General features: G+C 36.6%; 1 protein-coding gene across 9 annotated transcripts in view; it reads left to right on the plus strand.

Moving 5' to 3' along the window:
- The window catches only part of PTPRT (protein tyrosine phosphatase receptor type T), a 1,291,476-nt gene that overhangs the window by 331,039 nt on the left and 944,629 nt on the right, over positions 1-15,808 (plus strand). The gene's annotated exons all lie outside the window — the stretch shown is intronic.

The following is a 15,808-nucleotide window of genomic DNA, read 5'->3' on the forward strand; positions in this document are numbered from 1 at the left end:
GTTACTTTGTTTATATTAGCCTCAGGTTTTTAAACTAAAAATTAAAGATTTGGATTAAAACATCTCTCCTGTACTTTTCCTGATTTTAATTAAAACAGTTTTGCTGAGCCTTGGAAGGCAAAGTTAGAAGCTGCAGAGGGGTAGATCTGATATTAAAGGGTACTAATACAGCCTTTAGTCATTCTCTTTCTAGCTGAAAACTTAACCATATACAGATCCTCCTCCCCTTATGCTTTCAAGCCCTACTTGCTTTGGATTGATGAGTTTTCATCATAACAAGCCTGAGTCAGATTCCCTGAACTTTCATGCCAGGACAGTACCCACAGAACCCCAAGAATCCTACTTAGCTCTAAATCTAGGAACAATAATCAGATCAATGCTATCAGGCTTGACAGAATTTGTCAATCAACTTCCCTATAGTTCTCTTCACTAACCTTGACTTCTTAGTCTATATCATCCCTCCTTGCTATTATTCACTTAAAAATGTGATCTCCCCCATTGAAATGTGAGCTTTTTGAGGGTAGGACTATTCATTTCACCATTTTTCTTCATTTCACTATTTTTCCTCCTTACCTTCCTTCCTTCCTTTCTTCCTTCCTTTTCTCCTTCTGCCTTCTCTCCTCCTACCTTCTTTCCTTCTCCCCTTCCCTCTTCACTTCCTCCTTCCCTTCCTCTTACCCTTCCTCCTTCCCTTCCTCTTTCCCTTCCTTCTTCCCTCACTTCCTTTCCCCCTTCTTTTCTTCCTCCCTTCCTTTCTTTCTTTCTCTCCCTCTCTCCAGTTCTTTTTCCCTTCTTCCCACTCTCATCCTTCCCCTTCTTTTCTTTCTCCCTCCTTTTTTTCCTTCTTTTCCTCCTTTTTCCCCTTCTTTCCAAAGGCATTAGAACAGCAAGGGCAAATGACTCTCCATTATTGGGTACATTCTGGCAAAAGCTGGATGAACACTTGGATAGGATGTAGAGGGAATTAATTCCTGCTTTCCAGATCTCCCTTTCTAACCCCCCTTCTCCCTGCCCCCTTTCCTACCCCCTTTGCCAGTTTTGTATTATGCAAATTCTGCTGGGAAACTTGATCATTAAAAAGGCATGATCTCATTAGCACAGTGTTTAATCTGGTCTCCCAAACCCGAGATTTCCTGCTTAGTCTGAAGTTAACCAGGGAATAGGAGAAATGTCTGTAAATATTTTTGTTGTTTTGAAAACACAGGCTCACTCAAATCCAGTTTAATGATTACTCACTTTAATTAATCACTCTTGATCTTAAGAGTTACCCTGGCTGGTGCGCTGTAGTGATTAGTGCCCTTATCTGAGATATAGCATCTAATGTGTGCTTGTTTTCCCCAGAAACAGATGTGGAAGAGGAAGTCTGGAGGGGAAAAAATAGTTTTTTTCTTTTGTAGAGTCATACTCAAAGAATGTTCAAGCTGGAAGCAACCGTATTTGATAAATGATGAAACTGAGGCCCATCCAAAGGGAGTCCAGTATTACTTGGCTAGTTAGAATTAGAGTCAGGTGTTGACCTTTGGTCTCCAGATGACTGGTCCAGTTCTAGTTCCGTGGCACCAAACACATTCTAGATTCTTCTAGTCTGAGCAAGAGTGGGATGGAGCCAGGAACTCTTCCTCAAGTGTTGGGACAGCACTAAGGGAGAGTCTGGTGGTGAGTCTGGCTAAAGATAACAGTGAGCATTTCTGTGGTGTGAAGACTCAGCAGAAGGGGAAGATGAGATAGATGGGAAAACAGGAAAAAGAATGAGAGAATTGAAGAAGAAAGGAAGAGAGAAAGGGAAGTATCTGTGTGAAGTGATACAGCATCACCAGGAAATAGATACCTGAGGCAATATTTATTACCATATAGACCTTTGTTTTTGCCCTTCTAACTTGGTTGCCTTTTCTTCCATGGCTTCATGGTTTCTCTGTTTCATTCTGCCTTCTTTGCTAAGCATTTGTTGTAACATCTTCATCTATTGAAATCCTTCCCTTTCTTTAAGATCCACTTTAGCTCCTCCTGAAGCTTTCCTTGACACCCTTACTTTTCCACACTGAGCAGGACATCATTTAATCCTCAGTGTCTCAGTAACCAACTGAACTTTCTTATGAACATCTCCTGTAATTGCTCTCAAAATAGATGCTACATTTCTACAACCTACAATTCTATATTTCTCCATCTTTATAACCTACAACTTTGCAATCAAATGTAGGTTGGACTTATCTCTTAGGACTCTTTAAGGGCCCTACATCTGATTCCAGAGTTTCCGTAGCAATTTTTAAGAAAAAGGTATAGCTCCTTTTAGGAGGGACTGGAAGATGAGCTTTTAAAAGGATGGATTGGTGACTAGTCCTTTACTAGAACTTGTGATGTGGTGAAAAGAACATTTAGAACCAAAGGACCATAATTCAGTTCCTGGCTCTGATGCTTCCTCACTGTATGATCCTGATTGAACCACTCACTTTTCTTAGTTTATGAGGGAGTTGACCTAGATAATCTCGAAAGTCCCTTCCAGCTTTAAATCCATCAAAAAGACAGATTAAGACCCAGGTCATGGAGGACCTGGCAAAGTGAGAGTGGAGAGAATGGGAGAAATTATGTGGGATGCCTTTTTTCAGCTCTTAACATGAGTGATTCAGTGAGTTTTGAAGGAAAGGATGTCAGGTATATTATTCAGAATTGTAGTTTCCTTTCAAATCTAAACTTTTAAGTTTAAGAAAAGTTTCTCTTTGATTCTATGGCACATGGTAGGTTCTTGGAAAATGTTTGTGAAACTGATTTGAAGTGAATCTCTCAGTGCCTGCCACTGAGTGATTACTCCGTTAGCAGATTCTCGAACTCCAAAAATGATTTTTAGATAAAGGTTCAAGGTATGATTTCTTTCCTATGAATGCTTGAAGTCTTTAGGGTATGCATTTTGAAGTCTAGGGAGGATCATTTAAATGTGCACATTATTATTCTCTTCATTATTATTTTAGTCCAGTATTTGGTACTTGGCTGCTTTTCTAGGCATTGTGCCCAGATGGTTTAAAATTTTGTTTATTTCTCTATATGGGCTCTCAAATTCTTTCCTTGAGATCTCAGGGCATTTTATCAATGATTATTATTGTTTCATGTTTGGTATTACTATCTCAAAACAAAATAAAATGCTTACCTGTGGGGAAATACCATTGTGGACATTTGGTGTGCAGATTTTTTTGCATAAAGGGAGATAAATAAAGCTGTACCATTTGTTAAAAGTTCTTTACTTTGCCAAAGTTGACTTGTTAATGAGAAAGCATCCAGAAGACAGCAATGGATTAAATTCATTTTTGCTTAAACCTATCCATCTCCTCCCTTGAACTTATCAGAATTTCAGAATTGGGAGAAACCTTAGAGATCACCTAGTTCTGTTCTAACAATGTTCCTCATCAGCACTCTGAGGCCCATAGAGGGAATAAACTTGTCATAATGGTAGTAAGTGGAGTTGGGATTTTAAAGTCCTAATTGTACAGTAAGAGCCCTTTGCACTAAACTTATATTTTCCTGCTTTGTACTGCCCCCCATTGAGCATAGATAGGTCTTTTGGGCTGAAGGGACAGAAGTCATATTTGTTGGGCATATTATATTGGGGATCCCTTTTGTATATGCATTGGGCAAGATAGCTCTGACTATCATATTCTGTGATTCTAAGAAAATGTGAGAGCTCATACTTGGGAGCTTTGAGCCTCTTAAAAATGTTCATTTTGGTTTTAGACTTACTAACCCTCAATAAAAAATCAAATATAGAAACAAAATTAAAAATAAATTCCTATAGGAACTCATAACCCCCAAACTATTTCCAGTTTGCTTTAAAAAAAAACCCACAAGTATATATAAGTTGTAACCACAAAAAAGCAATTGCATGTTTTTCACTTTTTTGTCCCTTTATGATCTTTATCTTCTGTGTATTTGAACAATTCTGTTGCCTTTCTTATGTTTTTACATAGTTGTAGTCTGTGTGTGTTATTACTCTCAATCTGGATTATTTTGTGCAAATCTTTGTATATTTCTTTGTATTCTTCATATTTGTCATTTTACATGGTATAATAATAGTACACAATGTAGTTATGTCATGATGTTTTTGGCCAATTTTTAGATAGTCTAGATCATAGTTTTTTTTTTGTTCCTTTTAGTAATATCTTCCTACTGCAGTCCTAGAAATGGGAGTCAAAGGCTGAAAAAATATAATGGAAAGAGCATCAGATTTAGAAAAAGGTGTCCTGGTTTCAAATTCTTGCTCTGTTGCTTACTTCTCATGGGTGTGACTTGGGGCAGGTATAACATCATCTAGGTAGGCTTCCATTTCTTCCTCTGTACAATGAAGGCACTGGGTCACAGGATTCCCTTCTATATGTGAGCCTGTAATGTTTGTGTTCCTAAGATCATAGACGCTTGAGAATGGAGCAGACTTATGAAATTAATCAAATCTAATGCATATTTTTCTTCTGTAAATCTAATGTGTAACCATTCAGTCTTTCTCTTTGGAGAACTAACTTTTTTCAGAGGGAGTCTGGGCTGCTGGATGTGAGATGGAAGATAGAAAATTAGTTTAATAGCTGAAAACAGTTTTAATTTTTAGTTTTAAATTTTTGCCGTTTCTATGTTTGAACTTCAGGAACTTGCAGGTATTGAATTATCAACCATGAGATTTCTCTAAATTTATAAGAGTATATATGATCCTAAATAGGCACTGGTTACTTACTACATGCTTTACAGGAAGCTGGGTAGTATACAATGAAAATTTGAGGTGAGATCTCTGTCCTCTAAGACCTTCCCATCTCATTGGATAGATAAGATTATCTCTCATAAAGGAATATACATAGGATGGTAGCTTTGTATGAATAGAGCTAGATGTCAATAAATATCCAACTCAATAAATATCTTACGTGAATAATTTGCCACTTGGTATTTATGGAAACCAGTGGTACTGGTGCTATGAAATTTAATAGGGTATTACTAAATCACAGTCTTGTCCAATGTTGTTATTCCTTATTTTACAGAGAAGAAAGATGAGACCCAGGGAGATTGTGTGACTTTTCCAAGATCACACATGTGTGGGTTGTTGACTTCAGGTACAATAGAAAGAGCTCATATAATTATAAGCTCAAATTGAAAGAAGATATAAGAGGTGATCTGGTCCAATTACTGACTTTGTAGAGGAGGGAATTGAAACCTGGAGAGGTTGCCTTGTAAACAGTCACACTGCTATTAAAGAAAATAACAAAATTTAGACTCAGGTCTTTTTACTGGAGCTCTTTTCATTGCTTCACAAAATGCTTTCTTCACAACAATCTCATGAAGTAGATATTTCAATTATTATTATTGTTGTTATTTGTCATTTTGCCATTTTAAAATGAAGAAACAGGCTCAACCTCAGGTCTTACTGTAAAACCAGTGCTTTTTGTACTAAGCTTTCCTATCTGGTCTTCAGTGGTTGTTACTGAGGTTCCACTAGTAAGATTATAATAAATATAATCGTGGCCTTCAAAAAACTTAGTGTCTAATGATCTATAACCTATTCCCATCTGTCCTTGGTCAGTTATAACTGGAGTTAGCAGCATTTAAGTAAATGAGGAGTCTGCTAGGGGCTCATTACTTTTCCAAAGAGTTTAGCCTGTGGAAAAGAGAATTCATCTGGAAAGATGGTGTGGTTATTAAAATTGCAAATGTTTCTAATAAACAGTGTGCTTGTTGTATGACTGCTGGTTGAATTTCCGGAAGGATAAATGAATGAATGCAAGTCTTAGATGTGAATACTTATAACCTAAGTGCTACTAAAGGAGACAACCATTGAGGTGGTAAGATTGGTGGAAAAGTTTAGTAACCCTGGCAACGTCCCTTTGATGTACCCATAAGAAGGACTTCTCTTAGTGCCATAAGAACTTGGTCCATTTGTATATGTCTTCTACAGTTGAACCTTTTATCTCTTCCAGAGATTGCATGTTCAACTCTGAGTGTGAGCAGAAATCGATTGATTGGCCCTTTCTCTGCCCGCCAAAGTATTAAGGAGCTTGATGGTTTAATGGAGCAGAATTTTTTTCTCTCTAATCACAATGACCCAGTCTCACCACTGTCATTCTTGAAACCTTATGCACACAAAAGCCCCAGGGAGAAATCTGTCATTCTTTCAAGATCGACTTAGTGTTAGCATTCAGGCTAAACAGCTTTAGCTGTCTTTCTTTTTATTGTCTGTCCTTAAATACCCTGAACTCCCTAGTTAATGTACATTGAGAAGGCCTCTGTTCAGAGCTGCCAGCTGACAATTAAAGGCATATTTACCAAAGCTTAACCACTTTATAATGGTTACCCATTACAGACTGTAGTTATGATAAGATAAAAAGTCAATAAATATCTTACACGAACAATTGCTACTTGGTATTTATGGAAACCAGTGGTGCTGGTGCTATGAAATTTAATAGGATATTACTGAATCGTAGTCTTTATTGTATGTAATTAGAAGTTAATTTACTAATAGAAATTGTGTATGTCAATATTAGCCAGTTAGTGTTAAGAATTTCTTTGGTTTTCATATTTATAGAATCGCAGGATCTCATAGGTGAAAAGCACTTCAGAAAACCTCTAGCCTGACCTGTAAATGAACAGGGTTCTCATTTAGGCTCACCTTGGAAGACCTCTAGTGATAGGTGATGATTATCTTAGGAGATGGTCCATTTCTGTTGGTTTTTTAAAATGCCTTCAATATCTAACTCCTTCCTTCATTTCTAATCTTCTTATTCTTTATTCTGTTCCATGTACTCTATGATCCTTGTTACTCTTCTCATAGAATACTATATTCGAACTGGGAGTTTTCACTGACTGTTTCCTTTGTTCTTAGTGCTTTCTTCCTCCTCATTTCTGTCTTGGTTTCCCTGGCTTCCTTCAAGTTTCAGCTAAATATCCATTTTCTACAGGAAGCTTTTCTAGGTTCCTATCAATGCCTGCCCTCTACGTTTATCTCTGATTTATTTTGTATATATCTTGTTTCCCATCCTGGGAAACTGCCCATGTTGTGTAAAGGCTTTTTTCTTGGAGCTCCTCTCCCACTGCTAGTTAGATTATCTCCTTGTATATCTGTACATACTTTGTATGTGCCTGGTTATTTATATGTGGTTGTCCCCCATTAAATGTAAGCTTCTACCTTGAAGGTGGAAACCATTTTCCTATTTCTATTTGTATCTTCAGGGCTTAATGCAACACTAGGATATGGTATGTACTTGATAAATACTTGCTAGCTGAGTGTGGAATTTTGCAAACAGCTCCCTCTCTATCCCATTTTAAAATATTTATTACAAGGATGGTCCTCTGGTTGAAAGAAGAGGAAAAGATACATTAAAAAATAAAAGTGATGTGAAAATAAGGTAGGAATATAGATTAAAAAAAAACAACCTAGGTTTGAATTTAGGCCCTTGTTCATTTAAAGCTGTGTGATCTTGTACTATTTATTTGTTTTTTAGCATTAGTTTCCTCACTGAAAAATAAAAATAATGCTTGTCCTATCTATCTTATAGGAAGATTCAAATACAATTTTGTATGTGAAATGTTTCATAATCAGAAAATATTGTATAAATGAATCATTTTTAATATGGTTAATGAGGTGCTGAGAGTCCATCAGAGATACTCTCAAATTGGAAACCTTCATCACAATAATATATAAAAAGGGACGACAGGAAAATATAGTGATAAATTTGGGGAGGGGATGTGAGGATAACTGGGACACTAATACATTGTTGGTGGAGTTGTGAACTGATTCAACCATTCTGGAGAGCAATTTGGAACTATGCCCAAAGAGCTATCAAATTGTGTATACCCTTTGATCCAGCAGTGTCTCTACTGGGTTTTTTTCCTAAAGAGATCATAAAAAAGGGAAAAGGAGAATTGCATATAAAGGGATACATTCTTCTTTAAAGTTCTTTTGGTCTCTGGATAAGTTTATGCAGCTTTGGACTTCAAAATTCAGACCCAGATTTCTATGAGTTTTTCTCCTTTGAGAAACTGTTTTATAAAAGCCTGTTGTTTCTAAAAGTGCCAGTCCTAAGCCACATAAAAATAACCTGTGTTCTCACTAAGGATACCATCTTTGTTCTGCTCTTGAAGGCAAGCTGTCAAGGGCTTACAATTAGCTTGTGTGATTCTCTCTTTGTTTGTCCCATGCAATAGCTTAGTCTTAGTAAGTGTCTTAAAAAAGGCCTACATATTCAGAGAAAGGAAGCTATTTTGATCACCTCTGATAGCCTCTGTGCTTTGTTAGGTCTAAAGTTATTCCTAGAATCAGTATTTGCCTTAGAATTTTCTTGAGTAAAGTGTACCTCATAACCTTTGCCACTTGTTAAATTCTGGTTTTCTCTTCAATCCTTTTCTTCTTCCCAGTCCAGACAATTCAGAATACTTTAGCTTCCATGGACTTTTTTGGATAATAAAAGTATTGCTTTTTATATTAGCCAACTCTGTAACAATTTCAGGTTTCTAAAGCCTTCTCTGCACAACCATCCTGTGAACTATAGGCAATGAGCACTATTATCCCCATTTTACAGTTAAGGACAATGGATGTCTTCTTCCATCTCATCAGTTTTATAATTCTGAGGTCCATAGAACTTCAGTGACTTGCTCATGTATGCCCAGGAAGTTTGAGTAAGAGCCAGGGCTTAAATTCAGATCCAAATTGACTGCATTTCCCAAATACTATGAGGTTTTTTTTTTTCTTTTTCTTTTTTTATTTTTTTGTAGTTTTAGAAAGTTGCCTAGGCTTCCAACAGCTTAAGTGATTTTCCTGGGAACACAAATGACCATATATGTCAAAGGTAACATTTGAATCCAGGTCATCCTACATATAACAACAGTTTTCCTTCCAGTCCTAGTTGTGAGATCCTGGGAAACTCATAAAATCTCTTAAGTGTTCTAGGCAACTCTCAAAGACTGTAAGAGAAGGTACCAATTTGCTTTGATAGAAGGAAATTTCCTCACCTGGGAGTTAGTTCTCTAAATCAGTAAAAACACAGGATTAGTTCCGATCTCATTTAAGTGACACAACAGCCCTGTTCTCACAGGTATTATAGGGTGTATTAGCCCTATTTCATTTTTTAATGAAATAATAATAGCTTTTTATTTTTCAAAATACATGCAAAGATAGTTTTCAAAGTTTACGCCTGTGTTCCAAGTTTTTCTCCCTCCCCCTCTCATGGGCAATTCTTCTAAATATGTTTCCATATTAATCATACTGTACAAGAAAAATCAGATCAAAAAGGAAAAAAATGAGAAAGAAAAAGCAAGCAGTCAAAAAACAACAAAAGAGCTGAAAATACTATGTCATGATCCACATTCAGTCCCCATAGTCCTCTCTCCAGATGCAGATGTCTCTCTCCATCAGAAGTCTATTGGAATTGGCCTGGATCATCTCGTTGTTGAAATGAACCAAGTCCATCACAGTTGATCATAACAATCTTGTTGCTATGTACAATGTTCTATTTCTTCTACTCCCTTCACTTATCATCAGTTCATATGTCTCTCCAGGTCTTTCTGAAATCTTCTGTGGATCGCTTCTTATAGAACAATAATATTCCATTATGTTCATATACCATAACTTATTCAGCTATTCCTCAGTGGACAGTAGACATCCACTCAATTTCAAGTTCCTTGCTACTACAAGAAGATGTGGGTCCTTTTCCCTTTTTTAATGACCTCTTTTAGTCCTATTTTAGAGATGGGAATACTGAGGTTAGAAAAAGTTAGGGGCTCTTAATATGATCATACAGCTGGTAAGTGTTACTGTTATGACTGGAAGCCAAGTTTTTCTGACTCAAGTCCAGCACTTTAGCCACTATGCCATATTGCCCTAATAAGTTATAGGACAATGTGTTCTCCCTGTGTGCCTTGTCTTAGATAAGGGTGTATTTTTTTCCTTTTCTTGTCACTCTAGAGCTTACTGAAATAATATTAATAATATTTCTCCTTCTCTTGCCATTTAGCACTACTCCACAGTTACTGATCTGTTTTAGAAACCTGGTGATCTACTCTTAGTATTAGTAGGAATCTTTGTCCTTGTTATGGGTAAAAACAGTCCTATGTCCTCCTAATCCATATCTGAGCAACATTCCCAACAGGTGGTCATTTTATCTCTATTTGAAGATCTTCTGTGATGAAGAACCCACTTCCTCATGATCCAGGGCATCGATTTCTCTTTAGGATAGCTTTGATTATTAGGAAGTTTTTTCTTATCAATTTGGAATTTTCATTTCTATACCTTTCACCTTTTGCTTTCTAGTTTAGCTCTCTGGGAATAACTAGGGCAGTCCTTGAAATAATAGAGGATTTCAGCACCTGCTCTCCTAATCCCTACCTTCCTTTCTCCGGGCTAAAAGCTCTTAGATCCTTCAAATGGCCTTCATACAACATGGTTTTTTGAATTCCTTCACCATTTTTGTTACTCTGGGGACACTTTAGCTTTTCAGTATTCTTCCTAAACTGTGGTGTCTAGAACACATATAGTCTAAATATGGCAGTGTATAGCAGGAATGTCAACTCTCAATCTGGACAATCTTGTACTATTATTAATGAAGCTCAAGATTACATTCACTTATTTTTGGCTGTCATGTTGTATTTCTATTGATCTTGTAGCCCATTAAAGGCCTAAAATCATTTTCAGTCAAAATATTAGCCATATGTCCCCCATTTCAAATTTTTGAAGCAGAATTTTAAAAATTCAAGTGTATGACAACACTTTCTTTATATCTTATTAGATTTGTCCAGTGTTTTTAAGTAGAAAAATATTTTAGATTCCAAATCTGTTATTCAATAAATTAGCCATCTCTCCTACTTTTTTGTCATCTTGCAAATTTGTCAAATTGCAAAATGCATTTATATATGCTAAAAGATAGAGCCTGGATCTATATAGGATTTCATTAGCACAGGGAATCCCTGGGTTAGGAAATTCCCCTTACTAATGCAGTTATTTACTCTGCATCTTACAGTCTTAAATTAATTGACTTGCTAAGGGTCATACAGCTAACTTGTGTCAAAAATAGCATTTAAACCTTCATCTTTCCGACTTCAAGGACACATTGAGACACCACACTGCCTCTCCTCTCAGGTACTGATTTAAAATGTTGGACAATTCAAACCCCAGATCATACTTCCTTCCAGATTGATATTGATCTATCAGTGATTCCTCTGGCCATCCAAATAGCTGTGAAGTAATTGAACCATATTAACTAGTTCCCCATCTCTGTCCCTCACAAGGATAGAATGTGATTTTTCAAATGTCTCATTTAAATACAAGTAGATTGTATCTATGGCAAATTAGTCTGACACTTTCAGTGTTATGTGCCCAGGACAACTCATAGCAATCCTGGAATCCTGGGAGTGGAATTTCCATTTCAAATTGCTTTGAGCCAATCACCTAGTGGGAGGACAAAGACTCTGAGCCTTTCCTTATCTTCTGAAATTTCTTTCTTTCTTTCTTTTGTCTTTTTTTCTTTCCCTCCCTCCCTCTCTCTCTCTTTCCCTCCCTCTCTCCCTTCCTTCCTTCTTTCCTCCCTCTCTTCCTTCCTTTTTTCTTCCCTCCCTCTCTCCCTTCCTTCCCTTCTCCTTCCTTCCCTTCCTTCCTGCCTTCTTTCCTTCCTCCTTCCCTCACTCCCTTCTTCCCTTCCTCCTTCCCTCCTCCTTTCTTCCTTTTCTTAAATGATTTGTCCAGTGTTTGAGGACAAATTTGAACTCAGGTCTTCCTAATTCTAGATCTAGCATTCTGTCCACTGTGCTACTTACCTGTACAGTTTATATTCTACTGGGGATGGGAGCAATATGTGCACAAAATATATGCACATTTTGCAAGAAATGCAAAATACATGCAAAATAAATATAGACTATTTGAGAATGGAGAGGGGTGCTTAACAACTGAGGAATCAGGAAGAGACTCTTGTAGAATGTACTTGAGCTGAACCTTGAAATCAGTTAAGTGTTCTGAAAAGTGGAAAGGAAGAAAAAAGGAAGGAAGAAAAGAAGGAAGACTGAGGATGGGAAATGAAGTGTCATGTAAGAAGAATATAGATCAGTTTGTCTTGAAAATGGAATGTACAAAAAGGAATAATGTATAATCATCTAGGAAGGATTGGTTGGAACCAGATTATAAAGAGCTTTAAACACAAATCAGGAATTTGAACATTAACCATTAATAAACCCTTTGACATTTTAGATAGAGAACTGACTGAACTCAGTCTGGAAAAACCTGAGTTTAAATGCTGTCTTTGAAACTTACGGAATGTGTGATCCTGGACAAATCACTTAACTTACTAATTGCCCCAGGCATCTCTTTGATTTACATTAGTAGAGAGAATTTCTTCCATAGCATTGCTGTATACTCATGAAATCCCCTATCTGGTCCCCAAACCAAACCAAACCAAACCCGAAACAAACAAACAAAAAAAAAACTCAACTTTATCACCTACTTCTATCATGAGTAAGGGAACTGGAGATGAGGGAAGGCTGAGGGGAGAGGGAGTCGAGGAGAAGAGCATGGATTTTCTTGATTAGATACACTTTTGGAATGTCATTTTCTCCCTAGTTGTCTAAAGGGGGTGGAGAAAGGCTGCTATAGGTGGTGATGGATCACATCAGTCCTGGAGGTTGGGGACAGAGAGTGGCAGTTTACCTCTAGCTGTAGCTGCTATTAGATGGCTTCAGCTAAAAGTGAATCTGTCTCCTTGCCACACCACCTCCCTCCCCTCATTAACCAGGTTGTTTTGTGTCTCCCTGTTGGACAAGGAAAGAGCTCTTTCCCGATCCCACAGACAAGCTCCTTCATCATCTTCCCCTGCTTGCCAGAGTGAACCATAGCATCTGCCTCTGGCCTGAAATCTCATTTTCCTCAGCAATCTGATCTCTTCTTCCCTTCCTCTCTCCTCTAGATTGGCCTTGGGTAGGGAATGCTGTGCCATGTGAAAGGAATGAGTCTGGCCACTCAGCCTAGCTGAAGCTGTGCTCTGAAGAGTTCACTTGCCATTTGGAGAATGGAACCAGAATGATGCACTATTGCGTGAGAGCCAGGGAAAGGTCCTTGGCTGTCCCAGGGAAACAGCTAAAACAGATGTAGGGCAGGGTCATTTAAAACCGGAATGGAAGATGTTCTTTCTAACAAAGGGCAGATTTTTCTTTATTTTTTGTGGGTCCAAAATGTGACCAGCATTGAACAAATAGGAATCTGTCTGTCACTGAGAGCTCTCTCAAGCCACACTTGGTTTATGCTACTTCATTTCTTTTTTTCCCTTTATTAAAGCTTTTTATTTTTCAAAACATATGCATCAATAATTCTTCAGCATTAATCCTTGTAAAACCTTGTATTCCAATTTTCCCTCCTTCCTCCACCCCCTCACCTAAATAGCAAGTAATCCAATATATGTTAAACATGGTAGAAATATATGTTAAATCCAATATATACACACACACACACACACACACACACACACACACATATATATATATATACACAATTATCTTGTTGCACAAGAAAATCAAATTAAACAAGAAAAAAAATGAGAAAAAATAAAATGCAAGTAAACAATAACAAAAAGAGTAAAAATGCTATGTCATGAATCACATTCAGTTGCCAAGATCTTCTCTTTGGGGGTAAATGGCTCTTGTCATCACAAGATCATTAGAACTGGCTTCAATCATCTCATTGTTGAAAAGAGCCACATCCCTCAGAATTGATTGTCGTATAGTCCTGTTGTTGCCATGTACAATGATCTCCTGGTTCTGTTCATTTCACTCAGCTTCAGTTCATGTAAGACTCCCCAGGCCTCTCCTTTCTCTGAAATCATCTTACTTATTGTTTCTTATAGAACAATAATATTCCATAACATTCATATACCATAATTTAATCAGCTATTCCCCAACTGATGGGCATCCATTAAGTTTCTAGTTTCTTGCCACTACAAAAAGGACTGCCACAAAAGATTTTTGCACATGTGGTCTCTTTCCCTCCTTTAAGATCTCTTTGGATATAATCCCAGTAGAAACACTGCTGGATCTAAGAGTATGCACAATTTGATAACTCTTTGGGCATAGTTCCAAATTGTTCTCCAGAATAGTTGGATCCATTCACAACTCCACCAACAATGTATCAGTGTCCGTTTTCCCACATCCCTTCCAAAATTCATCATTACTTTTTCCTGTCATCTTAGCCAATCTGATAGTTATTTATTGATATCTCAGAATTGTCTGATCAACAATGATTTAGAGCACCTTTTCACATGACTAGAAATAGTTTCAATTTCTTCATCTGAAAATTGCCTATTCATATCCTTTGACCATTTGTCAATTGGAGAATGGCTTGAATTATTGTAAATCTGAACCAGTTATCTATATATTTTAGAAATGAGGCCTTTATGAAAGCTTTGAATGTAATTTTTCCCAATTTATTGCTTCTTTTGTAATTTTGTCTTCATTGGTTTTGTTTATATAAAAACTTTTCAACTTAATATAATCTGAATTATCTATTTTGTGATCAGTAATGATCTCCAATTCTTCTTTGGTCACAAATTCTTTCCTCTTCCACAGATCTGAGAGGTAAACTATCTTACGTTTTTCTAATTTGTTTATAATATCATTCTTTCTCTCTGGATCATGAATCTATTTCAACCTTATCTTGGTATATGATGTTAGATGTGGGCCAATGCCTAGTTTCTGCTATACTAGTTTCCAATTTTCCTATTTTTGTCAAATAGTGAATGTTTATCCCAAAATCTGGGTTCTTTGGGTTTGTCAAACACTAGATTGATATATTTATTGACTATTTTGTCTTGTGAACCTAACCTATTCCACTGATCAACTACTCTATTTCTTAGCTAGTACCAAATGATTTTTATGACCACTGCTTTATAGTATAAGTTTTAAAAGTGGTACAGCTAGGCCACCTTAATTTTATGCTACTTCATTTCTGAATATTCCAATATGTCTTATCTTAAGCCAGAAAATTCCTTTTTACAAAGGTAAAAGAAAAAATAAAAACAAACCAAATATCCAGCTAGAACATCTTAAGAAGAGAAGTCTAATATTATAAGAACTATCCTACATCTATTGTTCCCTATTTCTATAAAGAAAGGAAAGAGATATTCTTCTTTCCTTTCTTTGAGATCAAGCTTCATCATTATAATTTCATAATGTTCTATTTTGATTATTTTGTTGGTATTTTTTGCATTTACCTTGTTGTGGTACTGCATATTTTCCCCTGGAATTAGTTAATTTATTTTTTCTTGCTTTTTAAATTCATATTCAAGTTTCTTAGTACAATTAATTACATGATAGTCACATATCACCATTAATTTAGCTGTTTCACAATCCTGCACTTCTACTTTGTTCCCAGTTTCTTGATAGCAATTAATCAAGTATTTATTAAGTGCCTACTATGTGCCAGACACTATACAAGACACTAGGGACATAAAAGTAATGCTATCAATATATTTTAGCCTTTATGGATCCTTAATATTTGTTCTTGATATTTTTGGCATATATGCCTCTGGGTAAGGTTATAAGCTTTTTTGGTAACTTTATTTGAAGAATTCCAAATTGCTTTTCAGAATAGTTGAATGTCATCAATGTTCCTGTCTTTCTACAAACCATTGCCCCTTTTGTAATCTTTGCCATTTGTAAGATATAGGCTCAAATCTCAGAGTCATTTTGATTTGATTGTAAGATTGTTAGGATCTTAGCCACCTCCTTGAGTCAGGGCCATATTTGGGTGATGTGGAAGAGTATGTTTACATCTCTGTCTTTCCACACTTCCAGTGAATTCTTTGTCCTTGGTGGTTTGAAA

The sequence above is a fragment of the Antechinus flavipes genome, chromosome 2 (genome assembly GCF_016432865.1).
Source record: "Antechinus flavipes isolate AdamAnt ecotype Samford, QLD, Australia chromosome 2, AdamAnt_v2, whole genome shotgun sequence".
In the NCBI taxonomy this organism is placed as follows: Eukaryota; Metazoa; Chordata; class Mammalia; order Dasyuromorphia; family Dasyuridae; genus Antechinus; species Antechinus flavipes.